We start from the raw sequence: 12,680 nt of genomic DNA on the forward strand, positions 1-12,680 counted from the left end.
AGCGACACGCATAAACACGATACTAATTAAACGCGTCTCTCCCGTCGGCCGTATCGAAGCGTGCTGCGTGCAGCTGTTAAGAATGCAGACAGTGGAAATTAGAAGGAGGCCCCCGTTCATCTTCCGACTTCAAAGCAAAAACATTTGGTCGATGGCATCGGGTCGGAGATACCCGGGGGAGAGAAGCAAGAATCCCGTTGCTTCAAGAATAAAAGCGTTTGGGAACCGGGCGCCACTTACAGACACCTCGCATTCATCAGGCTAATTATTTTTATCTATGGGGACGGTTAGTAAGAATTCAAGGGCAATGAGATCATCCCTGTACCTCTGCTTGTGGTAACCAAGGTCTCTATATTTTTAGAATTTCTCTATTAAATCGAATAAAATGAATGAAACGATAACAGTGATTTTAGAAGATAATAAATTTTTAATGTTCAACCTATCTCCTTCCCCTGACTCCTCTCGATCAAGCTTTCATCCTCTCGCTTTCTTTTTTTCCTCCGGGCCAGAGGTCGGCGAGATCCATCGTCGAAGCCCGCGGTTCGTGTACTTGCTGAACGCAACTAACAACATCTGCTTCTATTTTTGCGCTGGCCCGAGTCCAGCGCTTCACTTTTTTAAAAGCCGTACGCCTATGACGAACGGCTGGATGGATCATCGAGCGGAAGCCTGGGTTAGAGGAAGAGAGCGAGAGAGAGAAAGAGAGAGAGAGCAGCCGGTTATTCTGGACAAATTATTGTCAAAGGGCGCACCGTCAGCTCACCAACTACTTTGTTCCTCGAGAAAAGCCTTTTATAATGGTCGCCCTCTAAATATTAGGGTTTTCGAAAATAGAAAAAAAAAAAAAAAAACGTCGTTCATGATAAAGGTTGTACGAGTTTGCAACGACCTACGGTCGAGGCATGGATCGCGATCATCGAGATTCACCGTTAGGAAGTATGTAGGGCCTCGACACGTTATTCCAGCCTACGTAACCGTGTAATTACAGCAGTTTTGCGTCTCGTTATCGTACGGAATTAGCGGGTATTGCATCGTACGTGAGAATTCCTGGAAATCTATCGGTGTCGGTTAATTAGCGACGAGAGATGCGATCCGACGACGGTTTCGCTGAGAAATTATTCCAAAGTGTCGGTGTAAGAAACTGTATAATTCGAGAGGAAAAATTATTACCAATCTTTAAAGCGAACCTGTTAACCGTTGTTAAAAAGAATTAGAACGAACGTTGATGAAGGGAAAGAAATTTCCCGCTTTCAACGTGCAAAATCAAAGTAACAAGCAAAGCAAAGCAAACAGTTAACGTGTACGCTTAAAAGGAAGTAAATTGCTCGCGTCTTAAGCGATCCTCTCATTTCGAAGGACTGCTTGTCGACGATCGAGTGGCCAGTCGAGCATCCCGACGAACGAGCCTCTCTTTTTTCCGTTTGCGGTCGTTAATTTCCGTTGGAATCATATTAATCGCTCTAGGGCTGCGCCCGTGAAATTACTAGACGCTTTAACCACCGGCTGTCCGGGACCGAATTCGTCCGCAACGATTATTATATCGCATCCTGAGGTATAATGCTGGGTATTCCGAAAGCTAGCCAATTAGTATCGTCGATTTGGATGCTTTAATGAGAGCGCGGTTTCATTAGCGTATCGCATCGTCCCTCTCGTTCCCGATCGTGATACGTGAAACGGAAGGAGAATCCCTCGTACCCAGCTCGAAGAAATCGGCAATGATTATAACCGTGATCGTTCAAGTGTCATTGAGGCTTAATATTTGAAAATTGCTACCCTCCAAGCAGCCTGTTCGAGAGGCGTTTCGTTTCTACCACGGCTTTGGCAATGGATTAATCATCGTCGAATCCGATAACCTTCCATTTTACCGATTACACGTGTCAATTCGTTTGCACGTAATTGCACGTTCGGTTTGTATCATGATAATTGATAGGGATTAGTTGGGTACTATGATAAAATAAATCTTTTGACGAGGGTTGGAATTTCCGAGAAATTCTTCAGATTTCAAAGTCATTTCAAGTTAAAATGTTTCTAAAGAATTGTTATCATTCTTTAAAGTCTAAAAAATCATATTTTTCTTCCAATTTAAGTCCTTGCTCTGATAAGCAAAGTGGTTAAGATTGATTTAATTACCAAAGAAGAACCAATTACACCTCTAAGGATACAAATTAAAAAAAAATCAATCGCTCTAGCAGATGTCTCGTCTTCCAAGTGGAATGCAGCTGAAGCAACACGCGAGATACGGAAGTCCGTCGGTCAATTTTCTCGGGAAAATCGAGGCTCGCGGTTCTTTTCATCGAGAAACGAGTATCCGCTTTCACCGAGCGCATCCTAGCATGTCTCCACGAGCGATAATTGCTGACGGGATCAGCCGGTGAAAGTCCACGTAATCGAATATGCAATTAAAACACACCGGGACCATTGATACGAGGATCGTTCGAGTGTCTAGGGAGGCAATTAAAACGCGTGCATTATGCGACCAGCCGTCACGAGCCTCCTCTCCACCCGCACCCTTCTACGTTCACATTTTCCACGATCGGAGACGTTTAACCACTAAAAGCCACCCTCGGGCTGATTTCGTACCCCGACCACCACCGCGTGTATCACCGACTTTCATCCCGTCCACTTAACCTTCCCCCTTTCTTCGACGTTTCTTCTTCTCGCTTCGGGGCCGAGTATCGTGTTTTCGCATTATCATCGTGCCCCGTTTATACCCGTGCTCGACTTGCCGAAGAAGAAGAAGGAGGAGGAGGTGGGGGATGACCGACGAAGAAGAGAGGCAACACAACGTCAGCGACGCCGCCAGCAGCAGCGTACAATTAAGGGGGTTGATTGATGTTAATTCAAAGGGTAATTAAGAATGTTGCGCATAAAAATCCGGTAATTTATGGTCATTGGGGATAATTATATGTTGACCAGCTTGTAATTGCAAGCGTTCCGTGGCCTACAACACCGCGTATAAGCGTCCGGGAATTGCGGGTAGCTCCTTCTCTTCGAATGGCCGACCTGGTGTGCCTACAGGGTGTCCATACTAAATTTCGAACACCCTTTTATTTACCATAATATTCAAGATATTGAAGAAATATTTATATGAAAATCTTATAATACAGAAAGGAAAATTTTCCAAAATTACGTTCTGAGATAAGAAATTCAAATGAAATAAAACATTTAGAATTTTAATTATCTGATCAGGAGAAGATAAATAATAAAATAATGAGAAAGGATCTTAAAATCAAATCTAAAGAGTATCTACCTCTTGTACCACAATTGCAGTATTAAAACAATTTTCACGAACACCCTGTACGTGTGCACACTTTGGACTCGGCTTCTTCCCGAGTCTGTGTGTGCGTGCGGGTGGGATATACGGTCTCAGATCGCAGCTTATTATAGGGGCTAGTAGATAAGGTGGGTTTAGAAACAACCGTACGCCTCTGGCCAGCAGCTAGTTTCCACATAGTCCTGACTGTTTCTCTTTCCTTCTAACACGCGAACGGGATGTCTCCGTTTCTCTCTCGCCCCTCGGGCTACACCGAGGTGCGCGTAAACCGCCCAAAGTCCGGGGCATCGATTTATGAGGCCGATTCCCGTGGCCGGCAACGGACTCGCACGGGGCGGTTTTAGAATTTTAGGCTCGGTCCAGTTAGCCGCGAAAACGAAGCCGAATGCCGCGTTGCTCTTGCAAACGAAACGCTATAAATAACCGGGCCTCGGATAATCGCCATATGGCACCACCATGACGCGGACTACCCGCGCCATCGTAGACGTTGGCCCATTTTAACCGAGACTTCGATTTCGTGCCATTGAATACGCGTCCGCTTCCGGACGAGCGGAAACAGAAGTCATTCGGAGACACGAAATTGGCGGGAAGTTCCTTACTTCGAGATTAAGTTGAATAAAATGAATCGTGTTCCCACGAGTTCAACAGAAATTAAGCATCGCTCTCGCTTTCCACTCGAGACAGCAATTTCAACGTTACCTGCAGGATACAGAGCGAAATGAACGCCGATATCTTTGGACAGTTGAAAACAGGGGTTCGAAACGTTGGACGAAGGTACAAGGCCGTCTGCGAGGGGGTAGAAGAAAAAGAAAAGGTTCACGTGAGAGGGAGAGAAAGTAGGAGAAGACAGCATGGGTAGCCCTCCTACTTGAAACACGGCCAATAAAATGATCCCAGCGGGACCAGTTGGCAACCGCCCATCGCGACATTGTCCTTGCCGACTCCTTTTTCTTTTTTTTCACGATCCCGTAATCAATCGACCAGTCTAATGGCAACGCATAATCGCGGCTTTGTGGCGCCTAACCGTGCTGGTAATGCTAAAGAGAACGAGCTGAAAGCAAGCTGAAGTGCGCGAACACCGATTCGCTCGGACGGGAATCGACAAAAGCCGTTGCCAAAATTGAAGGAGTTCGTTGTTATAAGTTCTCGTACGATTAATATACGCGTGATCGTTCATGTTCCAGCGGTATAAACCGTTGGAAACGAGGTCCTCCTTTGAACAGGTAGGATGGTATCGAGTGATTCGAATTAATCTTTAACGGTGAACGTATGTAAGCGAGGCGGCTAAGTGGCGGGCCAAGGTAATGGTCGTTTCGTGCGATACCATTCCGTCAGAAATCCGAGGGGCTTTGTCCCGAGTCACGAAACGCAAGGATTAAACTGAACAGCGACCCGTTAACGCGACTGTTCGACCGCCTCGACGAGGATACCGACTCTTCGTCCACTCCGCGTTACGCAACGAACCTTTGATTCCACTTGCGTCCATAAATCGTCTCACGAATCAGATCGGAATCTCTGTTTATGGTCCAAGATTCAAGAACCATCAAGGTCTCGCTACGCGACATTAAGATTCTCCTCTGATCAGGGTGAATTTGAAACTTTGGTAGATGTTATCCGATACCAAAAGGCTATTCATAATTTCATAAATTGGTGAATTTTCAATTGCCCCGATGCGAATAAAATTTACGTCCTTTGACACCTCGTTCGGATTCGAATCGGAATAATTCAGGCCGAGGTGGTAGGTGGTGTAACGGGGCGTAAAATTTTGCCACAAAGGATGGAAATGACGATGGAACACGCGAATGCGTAGGCGAACAGAAAGCATACTCGAAGGCGCAGGAAGAATATTTCATGTTTTACGGCGCCAGCGTGGTTGGGGTTGCGCCCGGACAAAAAAAGTGTCAGCCCGCCGGCTAAATCAGAGCGTGAGTGCATTAAACTCCGAATTACCACAAATAGAACCTTAACCGCACATGCCCATTATAATGGTACCCCCTGCTGAAGATGTATTTACGTACTAAACCGCCTTCGCGGCTCACGCTGAGTCGTTTCGTATTAACATCTGGCCCAAAGACGAGCTTGCTCCCGGTTCATTGGACCCCTTTTATTTCCTCTTTTTTTTTTCTCCCTCATCTAACGGGATTAACCGTCCTACTCGAACACCGCCGCCACTTATCAGTCGATCGAACCGGAAAATGGTCGAATTTGAAGCGCTAAGTAGCCGTATGTCCTTTTAACGAGTCAAGTAGCTTCAAGCCGCAATTTTTTTTTTCATTGGAAGGTGGAAATTAAAAATAAGGCTAAACGGTTAGAGAGGGAAAGAGAAGAAGGATAATTAAATAGGAGGGTCAGAAATATAAGTCAAGCATTATCTAGCTGAGGAAACGATTCTATTATCCGAGAAGAAGAGGCAAGAGGCAAAGGGAACGGGTGGCGTAAAATATGTGCGGAGGACGGGACCATTCTTCGAGGAATTTAAATTCTTCTTGGGGACCCTTTTCCCGGCGAGAAGAAGTCCTCAATAGGGCGGCGAGGCACGGAAATCTCGGGAGTGCTTTTACACGCAAATTAGCTCTATTAGGAGCATCGAGCGTACAAAAACACTCGTGCCGTAGCATCGGTTTGTCCCTCGACGCGTAATCCTCCCCGCCCCGTTACGCACGTGCGTGCTTCTTTATGAATTATTAGAATTAATGACACCGCACGCATCGTCTCGCGCTATGGGGCGTCACGTCGTCCAATTGCGTGCGGGAACGGGGGATCCGTTTGAAAAGGAAAAAAGGAACAGATCGAACTGCAATGGGCTCCCTTTTCCGTTCCTTATCCGCTCCCTTTTCCTCCTCTCTGCCCATTCAAAGAACCACTTACTCGAAACGTGTAATTGTACTTACGTGACGGCACAATGTCACGTGCAATTGTACTTGAATCGTTTCATCAATGCGCGACAATAAGCTTCGAGGGGCTTTTTTACTGCTTTAAATGAAAGGAGGGTCGTGAAATTTTTATATTCCTTAATCTTGAACTTTAAATTTAAATAGCGAAAGGGTTAAGAATCATTCCTGTATCATTTTGAAAATACCGTTTTCGTGTAGAGAGGAGGATTATCAAAGAAGCGATAAAGAGGAAGAAATTAGAATGAATGGAATACAAGGAGGGACACGTTAGGTCGATGAATACACGCGATATCGCGTTCGATCGCGAAACGGTGGCGGGCACTTGCCGATTCACATTTGACTCTCGAAGACGACGGCGTAACTTACTTAACGGCGGTGATTCGTGAGTCGATAATCGATGGAAGGGCGCCGGATGGAAAATAGAGAAGCAAGGCTACAAAGCGAGCTGGAAGTGGGTAAGTTGTCGAGCGAAATGTTATCGCGCGCCGGATCGTCGGCAGGGGTTGAATCGGGTAAAAGGGAGTTGAATGGGGCTGCAAACGGGGGTTGACGAGCCGAGGGAGAAGGAGAAGAGAGACAGAGGATAAACGCGGAGGAACGAGGAGAAATTGTGGAAGGATTTAAGAAGGGGGGAAAAGCATCGATTACTTTTCTTGACCTGGACAATATCCGTGTTCTCCGCTACCTATTATCCACCGAATGCCCGCAAAACCGTACGTTTTATTTGCACTTTTCCGATTCTTTTCAAAGCTACCAGGATATTTCTGTATACTGCCATACGGACATGAATATGTATTTATTGACCGAGGTGTTTCTTTTTATCCTTGTTTCTCTTTTTCACCAAAAGATGATCGTGTAATTTTAAAACTGACACAAGCACTCTCGAGGATCAATTTGAAAAATTGAAATTCGCAAAATTTGCAAACTATAAAAAAATGCAAAGGAAAGAAATTGTTCGATTGGTTGTATCAGAATACCTCGAAGAAAGTAAACAGGACGAAAAGGATTTCGCAATCCCGAAGAAAAGCGTCGGTTTTCTTTCTCAGCGACGCTCGAAACGAGCGTCCCGACGATACCTCGAGTCGAGTGCTTCCTTTGGGATTTTCCGCCTTCGACTCTCCATCAACCACCACTTTTCTCCTCTCTTTCTCTGTTTCCCGTCCCGTAAAGCGACCGCCTCTCCTTTCAAGCAACCCTCTCTTTCACCATAGTCCCGAGGTGGCAAGCAAAGAACTCTCCTACCCTCTGGTTGCTCGCACTGATTTTCTACCCTCCGCTGCCCCTTTCCTCACCGCACACCGCCACCTCCTCCGCCTCCACCTCGTGCTACTATCCGCCCTCGACCCCCGGCAACGTCACTCGTAGTCACGCTGCCAACACGTGCTCCTGTTTACCTCTCCAATCACATGGTACGGGGTCGTGGCGTAGTTCACTGACGGTGTCATTTCATCGAAAATATCTGACGCGCGTGTGCGAGCTGGGTTAATTGGATTCATGACGAGTGCATGCGTGTTCGACACGCACTTCGTGCCCGTACGCGCGCTCGAAGGGGATGATTCCGCTGATGATTCCGATCGGCCGGTATCCGCGGTTCTTTTCGAGTGATTCCGACTGTTTACTGGATATCGAGGTGAAACGTGCGGATGGATAAATTGGTGTTTGATCATTTTCATTGAGATATGCGTTTTTATCGCGGATATTTCACTTTTTATCAGAGAATTTTCATGATTTTTCGAAATATGCGAATTTCATCTGTTAGTGGATTCTGATGTTGTTTGAGTTATTCATAGTGGATTAAATAAATTTGTGGAGGTTTCTAAAGAGATTTTAGAAGACTTTGAAACATTTTTTGATACCAGATATCTTGCTTCAAATTAAATAGAAAATACGAAATAAGAAAGAAGAATTTTATATAAAAGTTACCGTTTCAATTCTCTTTGTAACAGAATTCCCAAGAACACATTGTAAAAGGGAACGCATTAAGAAAGATCCACGATCGCTTTGCATTTACCTGCACGATCCTTCAATTAGCATTTTCAGGTCACACTCGACGCGGACACGTTCGCGATCGCGCATAATTATCACCCTAATTATTGGAACGCAGCTAAGTAGCCGCGGGGAATTATCGCCGAGCTTCGGGCGTACCTTTCGCATGGAACCCAAAGCCTGTTTCAATCTCTCGCTAGGCAACATTCCCGCGTGGCCAGGCCCCGGAGTAACTTTCTTAATTACAGAGATTAACTTCATGCTATCGGGGCAACGATTATCGCTCGCGAGCCTCGCAATTGCCAGCCAGATATAAATACACGCCGCCTTGGCGTACAAAATTTTGATGGAAACACTTCTTTTACTTTCCTAACAACACCCGACAATCTACAATTTATTGTTCAGATCTAGCAAGAAAGTTTATCCTCAGATCAGATCAAATATGTTCCTTTAAAAAATGATTTTTAATATCAATGATATGCAAATAATGGAGTCTTGATATAAATTTAAGCCGTAAATGACAAAATTATATCACTCAGCAATTGGAGTTAGAGGAAATAAGAATAATTTAGAACAAAGTTGCCATTACATTGGCGATATAAAATAATGAAGGAAAAGCTCTAATTAAGAAGTTACATTATCTGCTTAATAATTACTATTACTCTGTCTGATTATAGATATCTATTTCCACTCAGATAGCTAACCCATTAAGGAACATTTTTGGACTAATCCTGAAATCTTAACAGGTTTGATCTCGAGAACAAAATTCATTTCTAATTAACTCCCTTTTTGTAATTATAACAATTGAAATTATTGTAAGATAGCAAAGTAAAAGCTTGAATTAAAAAGCTTAATCGTTACTATTATAGAATACGTTTGATTATATGGATTCATTTCCACCACGGTAATTTTCTACCAATTCTGAAACTTTGACGAATCTCATCTCAGAAATACAATTTCCTCGAACATATATGGACCATCTATCTAATTAAGATTAATTCTCCTACTGGTAATGATGAATGAATAAAAGTTGACGATTGACATTACTCACCTGAAGCGACCTGCAGCTGATGTACGTGGGACGTCGTCCTGACGTAGGTTGACTCGACTGCCGTTTATTTATTCAGCTCGATGCCACTAGCTGTTCGATCGAACCGAAACTCGTGTTCTCGGTGTCACCGAACAGTCTGTTCTCGACAGTTCTCGCTTGCCAGCGAACTATTCGATCGCGTTTCGTCCCTTTTCAAGTGCCAGCACTTTCCCGTGTTTCACCTCCTTTCTTTTCCACGATCACCAGGTAATTTTCCAGCAACTGGTTACGACGACACGGAACAGACCGGATGGTGACGGTGGACCGACGTCGACGGACAGACGATTCACAAATACATCGACCGCTGGTGACATCAGCCTACATAATTACGCCGGGTAATTGCGAGTAATTAGGAGCGATTAAGCAGCAAACTGTTAATTGCTCGAGACCTGATAATAACGTCACTCGATTCTTCGATCGTTCTCGTCTGACGGCACCCGGAAGAGAACGACAAAACTCTGTCCGATGAGCACCGTTGTTGAAGAATGAAAGAAAAAAAAAAAAGTGTTCCACTGAAATGCCAGCGTTTCTATGTACACACGGGTCACCTTCGAGATAACGCGACTCTAACGTGCAACGTTGTTTTAATGCGATTTTAATTATTCTATTTGTCAACGATGAGCTCGCTGTCCGTGCTTATCGCTCGATTCCACGCTGTAAAAAAAAACACCACTTCGCGTCGGCGGCGGTCACGTGTCGTAATTATCCGGCAGGATAATTAGGAGTTTATTAGAGTCCTTGTATCGTCGCTCGATGCATCACTCGACTCGCGATGCCAATTCGTTACATGCGAACACACACGCGCAACACGCTTGTTCCGGCACCGTTGAACGTTGATCAATCTTTCGCAGAATGTCTACGCTTATTGCCGTGCAATTAACTCGGCCACCACCTGTCCGTAGCACCTGCCGCGTTTAATTGCCTCCCGCACGTGGCCCTTCTGATAACGTATATTCGACAGTCTTCCAACAACGTCCCGCGACTTGTTTTGTTATCTCGACGGTACGCCGGCAAACCCAGCCTATACAAGTTTTTCTAATCTTCGCCGTAGGACGACTGTTGCTCCGAAACACAACAAGCAATATAATCGCGTAGAGGTTATACGATTCTCTCACTTATTCCACTGAATCACCGTGTCCGATAATTTCACCGTAGAAAGTGTCCACAGAACAGAGTAACAGTCAAGTGTACAAGTGCGTGTGTCCGCGTCCACGTGCCGACTGAACGAGTCGGCGCACGCACCTCTACGCTCTGATTCCCTGATCACTCTCGCAGCACACACTGGCTGATCACCGACGTATCACAAACTTCCTCCACTTGCGAGCTTCTTCCTGCTGGACACCACCTTCTTCACCAGACGTCCCACTGGACCAGGTCGGCCGTGTTCGTCCTCTGAATGAAATTGTCTACGAATCCCTTCGGAAACACTGTTGGTCGAGATGGTCGCGTCCTCTTAGCGGAGACGGAGCGATATGATCGAAGAGGATCGATCGATGGTGGGCTCGTTACTGCCTGTGTCGGACCCTCGACGATCCTCGGTGGTGGTGTGCCTCGTGTCGGGTGGCAGCGTGGTGTGCACGTTGCGCGGTCGAAGCTCGGCGCGAAAACTTGGACCTGAATGCTGACGGTCCGCAGTCTGGCTGCGTAGTGGCCCCGCTGTTCAACCGAGGGAAGGCAAACCCGCCGTGGCTTCTCTCCCGCCTAGCTGGCAACCAATGCTCGTTTCAAGTGGAAGGGGTATCGTAGGCGGTACTGGGGGCGGTCCCGATGCGCGGAGGTGGTCCGCGAGTTACTCGCGGGATCCCGTTGTTATGATTGTTATGAGTGTCCGAGCTGCCTCCTGCGAGGTGCCTTTGGGGGTGGAACGCGGACGCGCGAGAGGCACCCTTTTCTGTCTCCCTTTTTCCATCCTGCTCGTAACCCTCCCTTTCTCTCTCTTGCTCTGTAATATAACCACCACGAGCTCGAACGAGCTCGTAACCGTGATGCAAATCAGCCTGACGGGGCTGAAGAGTACTTGGCCAGGGTAGCCCGGGAGGAGCGATTGCCGCGAAGGACCGATCTCGCGGATCTTCCTCGAGGAAACTGCACGAGAACCGGGCACACGCTTTTAACGATGTGATTTTAAGGGCTGATCGAAAGATCGGAGACACCCTTTCGAGGGCTCCGTAACTGCGGCCGACTTCTGGCACGAAGAATCGGTAAGCAGGGGGTTGATGCACCTCGATCCTCCTGCACCGTTCCTCCACTGCTTGCCGATCGTTTTTCTTCCTGATTCCGAATGGCTGGATTCCTCGGGGATGGGTCAGTTGGTGGTTCTTCGCTGAAAATGGAATAAGTTTGAATGGTTAAGATAGAGCGAGTTCTCGGGGGTGAATTTGAATTCTATGTGTGTTTTAAGGGATTAAGGGCTAGTTTAGCGTGCTCCTTTTCTAGGGAATCGTGAATTATCGTCTAACTCATAGTATCATACATTTTTTGTATATAAATTAATTACAACAATAAAAATAAATTGTATTCAAATGAAAAGTGTCCTCTTTTTTTAATTTCTATCATCCTTAAACTCAACTTCCCCCAAATTACCAAACTGATCCACATTCCTTAAGCATACATCCTATCAATTGCAAGTCATAGAATGCACTCCAATTATCTATACGGCCGGTCAGCCTGGTAGGCCTCACGGTCATTAATTTTGATAAATCGTCGTACACAGAAGTCGGAGTTCGTCGACGTTGATCCACTGTCTCATTTATCTTCAGGGGCGCGATGAACCCCTGGCTGGTAATTGCAAAGCTACCAGCCGATAGCCAGCCATTTTCGTTTCATTCTGTCGACGAATTCGATCGAAAGGATGACAATGTGTTCATCGGATGTGCAAGACGAATGTCGTTAACGTGATTTCTTCATTTTGCGAAAAAAATTTCTAGTATGTACTTACATTTAAATTATATTTACAATTATATAAAAACTCGGTTAATTTATGAAAATCATTGTACGACAAGGAACTAATGAACTATGTATTTTCGAATTACCATGTTCAATCAGCCGCGCATGAAGATGTTCTGAAAGGCAGAATTTCGCATGAATATAAGTACGTGTTTCGTTACTACGCAGCCAGTCTTTATTAAGTCCAAATTTTACCCCTTTTGAACGACGAGCTACCCTCGTCGGCGCCACTATTACTGTCCGCACCCTCGGTGTTTTAATGTTCTCCCCTCAATTTCTCCGACATCGACCTCGACAATATTCTGTCGTGATTCGACCCTAAGAGGCGCGTCCTTAGCTACAAATACATTCGATTCGACTGAAATAAACCGCTCCAAGACGAAGGTTCCTTACACTTTTACTCTTATCTTCTAACGTGCACGTCATACCAGCTGACAGGAAATTGTTACATTTATTTATGGACTGTTATAGACCTCCTTTAGCAACGTTG

General features: G+C 45.6%; 1 protein-coding gene across 8 annotated transcripts in view; it reads right to left on the bottom strand.

The window, feature by feature from the left end:
- Nucleotides 1-11,291, bottom strand: part of pdm3 (POU-domain protein pdm3) — a 124,147-nt gene extending 112,856 nt beyond the window's left edge. For 2 of the 8 annotated variants that reach the window (XM_034322829.2, XM_034322830.2), the window contains exon 1: nucleotides 9,206-11,291. The gene's annotated coding sequence lies outside the window, so the exon portion shown is untranslated. The remainder of the gene's footprint in view (nucleotides 1-9,205) is intronic. The other 6 variants (XM_034322826.2, XM_034322833.2, XM_034322825.2 and 3 more) reach the window with 5 other exon arrangements.
- Between the last annotated feature and the right edge of the window lie 1,389 nt (nucleotides 11,292-12,680).

This window comes from Osmia lignaria, chromosome 4 (genome assembly GCF_051020975.1).
Source record: "Osmia lignaria lignaria isolate PbOS001 chromosome 4, iyOsmLign1, whole genome shotgun sequence".
Classification (NCBI taxonomy): Eukaryota; Metazoa; Arthropoda; class Insecta; order Hymenoptera; family Megachilidae; genus Osmia; species Osmia lignaria.